This window comes from Branchiostoma floridae, chromosome 6 (assembly GCF_000003815.2).
Source record: "Branchiostoma floridae strain S238N-H82 chromosome 6, Bfl_VNyyK, whole genome shotgun sequence".
NCBI lineage: Eukaryota > Metazoa > Chordata > Leptocardii > Amphioxiformes > Branchiostomatidae > Branchiostoma > Branchiostoma floridae.
Window position 1 is genome coordinate 25,757,064 of NC_049984.1, and position 10,964 is coordinate 25,768,027.

Here is a 10,964-nt window from a genome sequence, read left to right on the forward strand (position 1 = left end):
AACAGAATGGCATCTAATCATGAGGACGATGATACCAACTTTTCTGGAAATGAATCAGAGACCAGCAGTGAAGTGGATGACTCTGCACAACACTTTGAGGTTGCAAGTTTGCTACAATACACCCTTCACGTGTGAGTTTACTCAGCTGGGTAATCTGAATGCTCACATGAGGAAAGTTCACTAGGGGGTTTTCTAGAAAAAATTAGTTACATTTTTGTTACTTGTTACTTGTTTTTGTTAGGGGGCGCAATTACGTATCCAAACATATGAAATATATAGATTCGAGCTACGTGGGGCGCGCGGCCAATGTAAATGTACGGAGAAATTTATTCCGATAGACTATTAGCTTACAAACATACAGTATTCTTGAACTGAGTTGCATGTGACCTAAGGCAAACAGCATTTGAATATTCTAACATTTACACTGTTGCAACCTCCTTGTGTAGCGGATGAAAATCATGTGTCCTCATTATGCCGAATCATGTGTCCTCATTATGCCGTCCTATTGAAGAAAAGGGAAAACTCTTGAAAAGCAGTATGCTAATTGTATTAACTTCTTAGATGACAGTAAGGGTACATATACTGTGAACATTCTGAATACTATGAATGACGAGAAGCGGTCTAGGGGGATTCAGGATTGAAAACGTATAGGGTCAAACTACTTGTGTGACCTATGTTATGCAGATGTTCGTCCAGCCCGAGATACTATGGGTTCCTTCTCTGTATGTAGAAACATTGAAAACACCTGTAGAATAGCATCCGAACTGGAATATTGCCCATCTCATGTAGCAGATTCTAGAGGTGTCGGTAAGATCCCTATACTAAAATCAGTAGATTACAGTGAGAGGTATACGGATGAAACTCATGCAGACATCAATATTTGTCCTAATTTTTTCATGAAGTTAGTAATAGTACATGAAATTGCTAGACCTTCCAGTCATTAAACAGGCTTAGTCCAACTTTGATCAGATATTTGTCCAAGCTGTAGGGCGCCCCCCTCATTTAATGATGCCAGGTAATTATACCCGTGATTTCTTGACATAAAGAATTAAATTGTGTAACAATTCGTGTTGACAAACCAAGACAACTCCATGTTCCTGAAGTACACAATAAAAATGCAAATGTAAACTCTAAGCAAATATATAACTTGTTTATCTCCAACCAAATGTTTCAGCCATGCTGCCTGCATGCGCACCCTCCCAACACTGGCAGCAGGCACCACTATGCCACACCGGATGACTGCAAACATTGTGTACCCGCACTATGTAAGTACAACGCCAAAAGACACTTGTTATGATAGTACGTCTTAATGGTGCTGATACCACCTATTACAATTGAGTTTACACTTTGACTTATTGGTGTATTTTTGTACCTCAGGGGAAAGCATTCTACCTCCATGTACCTTTATGCAAATACTGTTTATTTTTCTAACTCAGGATAAAGAAGACATATTAAGACTAAAGAAATTCATTTTATATATTAGGTAGTATATAGTATTCCCGTTGGGAATTTGTTGCAATGAACACGCTTTGTTCTTTAACCGAGATGAACAATTCACGGGAAACGTCTTGGGTTCCTCGGCTAACGAGCCACCAACCACCGACAAAAGAGAGCACGGGAAGTCGGTGTCTGTGTTTACTCCATGGTGTAACTTCTATTCGGTGTCTATTTCAATAGCTGTTGGAAAAGTACATAGGCAAACTGCACCAGCAGTCGTTTTTGTTTCTGTGATTTTAGTTCGAAACTTTCCTGTCCATCGGTGCCTATTTTAATAGCCATCTGTTGGAAAAATACACAGGCAAACTGCACAAACAGTCGTCTTCGTTTCTGTGTTTTTATTTCGAAAGTTTCCTGTCCATCCCCATTGAGAGTGCATGATACAAAAAATTGCACATGTGGAGCTATCAAGTCTGTAGCTACCCGATGATGATGATAAATCTATTAACTAACAGCAGGTCGACCCACCGTGCTAAAACCATAAGCTTACTACATAAACAGACCTAAAATCTTACTATATCATCTTGCCTTACACATAACGCAAACACAGCAACAGGACCCAGTATCGCCAGACTTGACGCAACTTGTAACCATCACCCCGGACATCATTGACAACTTCTGTTCATGGCTCGAGAAAGACACTATGATTTTACTTAACTTCCAATAAATTGGTTTTTTACTGTTTACCCGATCACTACTGTTATGTACTTATATGTTTCTATGTAATATTTTTTCCCGTAAGAAAAATTCTTAAAATTGTTGTTTTTCCACTAATATAGTAATAGCAATCAGAGCACTACTGAAATCTACTGTTTAACTGATGGTTATTTTCTGAGATGTTGAACACTCAGATCGCTATTGACATCTAGTGGTACACTTAATTAGACATTACGGTTGCCTGAGGTGTGTTAAAAACGTTAAATTCTTCTGATACAAAAGTTACTTATACGTTTCGACTATTGTAGTGTGCACTTTCTGTATATTCTGTTTGTGTGCTGAGTGCTTTCACGTGGTTTGTGTGACCCAAACAAAGTTTTGTACAAATGTGTCTCCCAACTTATCGTCACGTGTCTCCGCGAAGGTGTCTCTTTAAACATTTATCTCCCAGGAAGCTAACAGTATTTAACTTTAAATGTTTTCTTCTACCCTCAGCTGAGCAAACTGTTTTTGACCTCAACTGGGAGAAGCCCCTGGCAAATGTTGAACAGGAGAGCCTCAGGGTGGGGAATAACATGCCAATGGATGGAAACTGCCAGTTTGCCGCAGTCTGTGACCAGCTGCAACGCCTCCGTGGTACACATGTCCCAACTACTAGTTATCTTAAACTGTGGTGGTCATTTGAGACATTTGATTGTATTGGTAAAAGCTGGTGTGTATTCAGGTCAGCCTACTAAGGTTTGTTAATGAACTATTTTTTAAGTCAATGACAATACATAACCTTGTTTCAAAAAGTTTAATTCTTTTCTTTATCATTAGGAGGATGACAGCATTGAAGAGGAGATTGCCAGGAGTAAGACGACGGCAATCTTTCTTGCTGAGAAGCGAACTGATGATGGCAACAGGACGTATGTAATCGTGCAGGGACAGCCCATCACGACCTGTAATGGGGTGCAGCTGGGGTTTCTCACCATGGTCGGGACAGTGTACACATTCCAGCTGCTCCACCCCAGCTGTATTGCCCCGGCCATGGTGTTCATAGAGCATCATTTAATCTGTGATCCAAACGACAACAAAAAGGATCTTAGTGCGCCATTCAGGAAGCTTTATGCCAAGTTCCTGTCTTTCAAGGAAGAAAAGGGGGCAGACGACTCTGATTCTGAGTGAACTGCCATTGTTAACTTTTTGCTCAGGTTCATGTAGAGTTAAAGTCCAACAGAACGTCTATGAAAATACGAAGAGCGGAAGAGACACACGAGGCTGCAAAGAGAAGGCGGCATGTGACAAAACAAGCAAGTAAATAAAATGATCACAAGAGACATACGAGGCTACAGAGAGTTGGTGAGTAACTATGAGGAATCCAATGAGCGAAATTAGAAAAAGGAAACAACGCTTGCTTCAGGTAGAAAATGACACGCAGTCAAGTTGGTGAATGTGTATTGCATAGCACACCGATTAACCCTGGCAGCTGCACATGGAGCTGATGGAATCTCCCACCTCCAGATTCAAGGACCTGCTTGGGCAGTTGTACAGATTCTATGAGTATTCACCTGTGCGGGCGGCTGGACTAAAAAAATAATCAGGTACCTAGCATCAGTCAAAGTAAAATGTTCTGCTTGCACCGTACCATCTGCTTGGAGATCAGGCGTGTATGTATACTACAGGACAAATTATACGTTTCGGACCAAGCCCTCCGTGTCGGATCTCCCTCCGTGACCAACATGATACGTAATTTATGCGTTTATAGTGTTCTGTGCTTAACTAAAAAAGAAGGGAGTCTCTCTCTTGGATCAGGAAATATGTGCAATAACAGCATGTTTGAATAATTCAGGAAGACGAGGATGGGGCCGCTGCGAGAAAGGAAGAGAGTGAAGAACCCTACCCTCATTGGCAGGCATGCAATCAGGGATGAGTGGATTGCCTTCAGGCAGCGCTATCAGAGTTTTGGTGGGGCGCTCCAGTTTCGTGGGCATGTACCGAAACAGCTACTGCGGGTGATTCTCACATGGTCCAGTTGGAGGTCATGGAAAAGACAGAGATTGGAAGCTGGAGGGAGCTGAGACGTGACGTCGGGGGGTGGCGTTTACCACACTCGGGGACATCACAGCAAAACATGTCTGTTGTGCTTGTAAACTAAGTAAAGAACTCTCTCATTGCTGCTATCCATCTCTGAATGCGTGGGAAGGGTGAAACATCATTACACAAACTGGATGGGTTCAAGTGTCACTACAAAAAAAATCACCCACCTGTGGCTGCCTCACACCAAAGTGTATGAAACAAATGAGGATCAATCATTTTGCGGCACTTGTTCAGAGTAGGATTGATCCGGAAGTGTATGCAAGAAGGTTGACAGATCTGGGAAACTATAATGCACGGGATATCCACACTTGGAAAGGCGGAAGATGCTAATTTCATGGTGAGAAGGGGTGCAAGGCCCCCGAAAAGATTAATGCATACCATCAGCTTCTGGTGTTGGACATACTTGTTCGGCTTGGATTTGAAATGACAGGTTACGGAAGACGACTACATCCCTCAAAGCACCAACGTCAGCATTTACCCGCCATTTCGTAGCCGTCGTGGAGGAGGCAAAGAACTCCATTACCACGCCTGGAGGAAAGGTCAATCCCATGTCCGATCAGGAATTACTAGGACATGTGTTTGATGGACAGGTTTGGCGTGATTTCCAACAATGGAATGGGAAACCTAGATTGGTCCCAACAAGACAAACGCAGGAATGACTATTCTGTTGGGGCGATATGTGTGACGGTTATTAATCTGCCACTGTCCCATGAGCCAGAACTTAAGGCAATCATAAAGGCGTTCCAATAGTACATTTCGGACAACTTGAAGGTGACTTTATAAAAATCATGATAGTTAGACATTTCATATGCTCGGTTTACTTAAAAAGTTGGTTCAATTTCAACATAATTTCATATAAGATTAAAGGGTATTATTCATTTTCAAGTCGAAAATTTTACCAAAAAAATGTTCATGCTTTATTAATGGAATGTCCGACATTAAACTGTCAACTTTGTCAGAAAAAGCAACAATTGGACCATGGTTTAGGTGATTTCAAATGATTTTACCATTAACATGTTTGTCAAGGTCCTCAAAGTGTTTTTAGTCGGCAGCAGTTAAGTTTTTTTTTTTGTTCTTAGACATTTGTATGTATTATTTCAGGTCCAATACAACACCAGAAGACTCGAGGGCTATGGCCTCACTGATGGGGAGGGAGTCGAGTCTTTGTGGTCATACCTTAGCCTCTACCAGGCTCCGTGGATCGGTAGAATCATTATCCTCACCACGTGGTGAGGAAACGTACTCTTCTGGCCGGCTAACTCCCCTAGCGTACTATAGATTCTATTTGTCCAATTTCTACAATTAGACCACCGATCCACGAAGCCTGGTAGAGTCTAGTCATACCTGGGAGGGTTCGCTAGGATCACTTAAGAGATGACCCATGCACACAGGGTCGAGAAGTCGAGTGATGCACTGAACCATTTTGCCATGCATAAAGCCCCTCAGTTATTCATTTCTATGTAAGTTACAATCTTGGGACTTTCTGTCTGGCACTATTTTGTCAAAGCCGTGACCTGATGCATGTTATGTGGCTGACTGTGGATGGGAAGGACTTGGAGAGATACCTACGCCAGATGGGAGAAAAGGGCACGTGGGGCGAGCGTTTGGCGCTGCAGGCGTTATCAAATATCTGGCACGTCAAAGTTTGTATAGCGTCTAGTTCTTCGGTAGGTTTAATGTTATATTCAGTACATCTTATCACCGTCATAACCTGTACAAAACTGTTCAACGATGCATTCTTTAATAAATCAGATGCAATGTGAACTACTAAATTATGTATTGAACACAACACTGCTCAGTCAAGTTGCTAACTGTATATATCGCATGCACAATTAACAGGTTTATCACATGTACTGTTGTTACATATATTTGAATTGAATGACGGAATAAATGGGCATTACTTTTACATTTTTAAACGATGCAATAATGTTGTATTATACTACATGCCTACTCATGTTTGTCACACGTAATTGGCAGGACTATCTTATCTACATCACTCCTTTGGGGATGGAGTCAAGTGCAGAGGTCATGCTACTTGGCCACTTGTCTAAAGTATTTAAGTGCGGTAATACGATTGACCTTGAGGGCTTTGATGGCCCAACGACATCCGGAGAAGCCAGACACACATCCAGCAGTCAGCCTAACCACCCGAAAAGAAAGACTTGCAGCCGCCCAGTACCGGTCCCCTCCCCACAGCTCGTACACGGACACAACCCACCCGACAGCCCAACTTCGCGAAGAGCTTCCTAAAGAACATGGGCCCAAATCTCAATGAAAACAGTGCTTTACGAGTCACCCTGACATTGTTCAATAAAGTACGTTGTTTGATGCACACTTGTTTGGAGATGGCATTAGAACAAGTTGATACATTTCAGTATAGCAATAGCCGCAGTAGTTTCTTGGATTAAGTATTCTGTACAGAATCCAACCACGCTAAAAACTAAACACTTTTTCTACTCCCCAAAATTGATTTAAATCCCATACATTGTTTAATGATAGCTACTCCAACAACTTCAAATGATTTTTAACACACACAAAGTATTCAGACAGACTGTTCATGTACTTCTATCCAAGGCATGCTTTGAAGAACATTCTCGATATCCAGAACATATTAATAATCATGTCAATCTATTCAGGCCATCTCGTATTTGCTGTTCCTTCACATACAAGCATGTTCATACACGCATACAAACAAACAAACAAACAGACGCACGTGCACACACACACACATACAAATATATACAAATGTATATACATACAAACATACTTACACACATACATGGACATACCCATAAACACATCCATAAGCGGTGTACAGCTTGCGTGATGTTATTTAACATTGCTAGATCTTGCTGCATGCTATATGTTAAGATTACCTGTCACTAATTCTGGCCTAAACTGTGTCTTGCAAGGGTTGGGAGAGCACCAAGAGAAGTAGTCCCAAGAGGTGTGATCAGGCTTGAGGTCAAAGCTCAGGTTTTTGTCTGTTTATGGAGGTTTAAATTTTAAGGAGCCATACAATAATTGCCAAAAAATAGCTTTAAACTACTTCAGGAGGTGGACTATCCTGTCGAGGTGAGTTTCCATAGACTTATCCAGGACCAGACACTATACAGAATCCGATGGAAAGGATACACAGCACTCGACGACACCTGGGAACCCGAGGAAAACCTGCTGTCCTGCAACTTGTTGCAGGACTTCAAGTCGTTGCAGCACAGCAGGTCACAGCCACCAAAACGAAAACGGGGCCGCCCCAAGAAGTCATCATGAGTTGCCGCTCCAGGGACACCTCAAGGTACACTTCCAACCATGCCTAATTCTTCCCCAACATTGGCATAGCCTCATTCTACCTACCATAAACCTATATCCCACCTATTTCAAGCTATCCACACTGCCATACATTATCAAATGTTTGTTCTTACATTGTTTGTAACCCATCTTGATAACAACAAACAGTCCTGCTGCTAACAAACGGGAAGCAAAAATACTAATAGCACCTAGGAGACAGCACAATTCAAACTATTCGGCAGCCATCTTGGATTCAAATCTGTTTTGCCTTAAAGTGTAACTGAAATGAAATCGTCTGTAGCATTTTCTACCAATAATGTAAAAATTTGATCTTTTCTGAAAAAGTCAATGCAAGTTTCAAATCAATTGTCCGTCCGGAAGTCCCTCAAACAGCGACATAAAAATGTGTACTTTGAGCTCTTTGCTGGAACTAATTAGGAACATGCCGTGACGTCATTTTAGTTAGTCCCTACTAGCTGGTATGGTTGACTAGGGGAATAATATACATTTGATAGACCCGTATCTTATAAAGGAAACATAATTCATTGACGAAACTCGGCACGACTAAAGAACACATACTTCACTTCACTTGAAGAGAATTTCGTTCGTATTCACGCCACTGAAATATATCTTAGAGGCACTTGAAGTTGATGCACGTACCAAGCGTGCGTAACGCAAGCGGGGAGAAAGTTCATTATTGTAGCGTGTGGAATAAGCGGGGACAAACAGTCATCGCTTCTTCTATACACAAATGATAGCATTAGCTTACATTATCTTCAGTAAGGAGGCCATGCTGTACATTAATTTGATGATGTTTTCTAGCGGAAGCGCAGAAATTTGTGCCTCTTTGCGGTCTCAGCTTGTGTCTGCTAGCGAAACCGGGACTAAAGCTTCGGTCGCGTACAAATATACAACAGCTGAGCAACGAACTACGTACAGTTCGCCAGGATTTAAAATGAGAAGCAACCTCATTGCCACAAGAAATGCGATTCAAAATACATTCCCACTCAAAGTATGTGTTTGTTTACAAACCTGTAAGCTTTTATCGGATAGATAGTACGTCGTAGACTGACTATTTCTAGTCGTGAGCACGGCCGATAGCTAGCTAAACGCCTCCAGATTGTGACGAGTCCGTGAAACATTTTGAGAGTGACTGTTCTTTCTGTCTCATATTTGTCTGCACATTACAGACAGATTTTGTAAGCTCCTATTGATTCGAGGAAAACACACAGACTGGTGTTTCCGTGATAGAAAATTCGAAAAGTGTGGTTAAATAAATTATAGCGCATGGCACGGGGCCGCCATTTTTTTGTGAGGAATTTTTCTTTGTTGTTGACGACGAAAAATCCAAGATTCACTCGTATAACTAGGTTTTACGGAGACCATATCGGTACTACATATAAATGCTACAATATTCATGGCAAAATCTAGCGACAAAAGTGCCAAGTTTGTAGCTACACGAGCAAAAAAAAACGAGTTATCGATGACATAGTAACGAGTACGTACATGCTTGTGGTCCCGCAACCTCGATATATTTTCCTTTGTTTACATGCTCAGGTTACGCTGGAAGTTTTTATACAAAACCAAACTATTTTAACTCATCTATCAACAACATGTCCACCGCTAAGACACTAAACAACACACAGATTTCGTAAGCTCCTAGTGATTCGAGGAAAAACATACAGACTGGTGTTTCCGTGAAAGAAAATTCGAAAAGTCTCTGAGGTTTTTAGCGCACGGCCGCCATCTTTTTTGGGGCCATTTTTCTTAGAGTTGTTGTTGTCGACGACGAAAAATCCCAGATTCGCTCGTAACTTGGTTTTACGGAGACCAAAAACTACAATACTCATGACAAAATCTAGTGACTATTTTTCCAACGTATTTTGAATACGGTCAGCAAATTTTCGTGCTTGAAAATCTTGGGACAGCGTCGGCATCATTGTTGTTACGGGTTCGGTATAAGCGGTTCACTTTGTTATGAAATCTATCCGGACGCCGACAAAGATGTAAAATCCAAGAATCATTTGTGCTGTTTTGTGTCGGAGTCAAAGCGTACAAGTACTTCACAATAATGGCAACACAGTTATGACCAGAACAAGCGAAATACAAGGTAAATTTACAGGGTGAATTACTACTAGTATGTGACAGATAAACGTCCTGCAGCTGTGATAAACAGTGGCGAATTCACCCTTCTCCGCGCGCGTTCCGTGACTGGGAGTCGGCAGACCAGCGGTGTCAATAGTTGGAACTTTTCCTGCGATAATCCTTCTGGTCCTCCCACAGCTCTCCCCAATATAATCTCAAGGTTCATGTTGAAGTACGAGGGCTCGAAGTGTGCGGAGCTCGAAGTGTGCGGAGCCGTAGATGTCGCGGAAGGAACCATGCCTCTGAACAAACTTGATACATAATTTTGTACACTGTTTTCTAGCTCGCTGAGACTCTCAATTTGTCAGCCGCAGTTCTGTCATTTTTAACTTTGGGGAATCTGTGCATAGATATCCCCTCGGTAGACTGACTATTCTTACAGCTAACGCCATGTGGGCCTCCTGCGACACAATAACGTCCACTGGACTTTGTACTAACACGACCGGTAGTACAAGACGCCATTACAGCGGACAGGGGTAGAGCTACTACAAGAACGCGACTCTCTAAAATGACGTCATGCATATCATTTGAATTCGCCCTCGGATGCCCCAAATCGCACTTTTTAAAGACGTTTTAACATAACTTTCCGACCAAATTATCACATGAAAAATATCTCAATCTAATAGCGAGGAAATGATCCTCTAGATCGTTAAAAAAGTTTGCAAAAATTAAAAAATCGATCCTATTTCTCCTAGTCTTTAACCTTCGTCGACAAAGTGATCCAGTCTAATAATCGAAGCTGGTTTAACAGGACGTACGCAGTCAAAGCTCTTCCCATAAACTTTCTGCCCGACAAATAGTCTAAATGTTGGTAACTTCCACGTGTTTCTACAATGACAAAATCAACGGTGTGTAAAATTGATAGCCTTACATCTTCTTATCATCGTGATGGAGGGGGGAGGATTACGTAGTTCGGGTCACCTTAACTTACAGCGACCGTCTTTTTTTTCTTATAGAAATGGCTGACAACCGTTGGGACAATCTAAACATGTATGCCCAGTTATTAGATGCGTTCCGCGTCAAGGAAGGAATCGACATAAATTTAATTCTTTTAAATAATGTTTTAAGTGAAACGCTCAGACACGTACATGTTAAGAGGAGACAAGTACTCAAAGCTTATGGCACATCGTGGACTAATATACTGATTAGTCCAATCTACATATGCTAACAGTTCTTACATTACTCTTTTCCTTTACCTGAAAAGGTCTACATTGGCTCAAAAGAGGCATTTCAAAGTAGGAAAAAAACTCTGGAGAGAACTGCTGCCAAAAAGGCGATGTGATAATACTGTTACAACT

The 10,964-nt window shown here is 41.6% G+C and overlaps 1 long non-coding RNA gene across 1 annotated transcript; it reads right to left on the reverse strand.

Moving 5' to 3' along the window:
• Window positions 1-2,169: 2,169 nt before the first annotated feature.
• On the reverse strand, window positions 2,170-7,788 carry LOC118418646. The gene is made up of 2 exons (XR_004831480.1): window positions 5,578-7,788; window positions 2,170-5,409 (listed from the first exon to the last, which is right to left on the reverse strand). It is a non-coding gene; the product is annotated as an uncharacterized LOC118418646 (long non-coding RNA).
• Window positions 7,789-10,964: the final 3,176 nt, after the last annotated feature.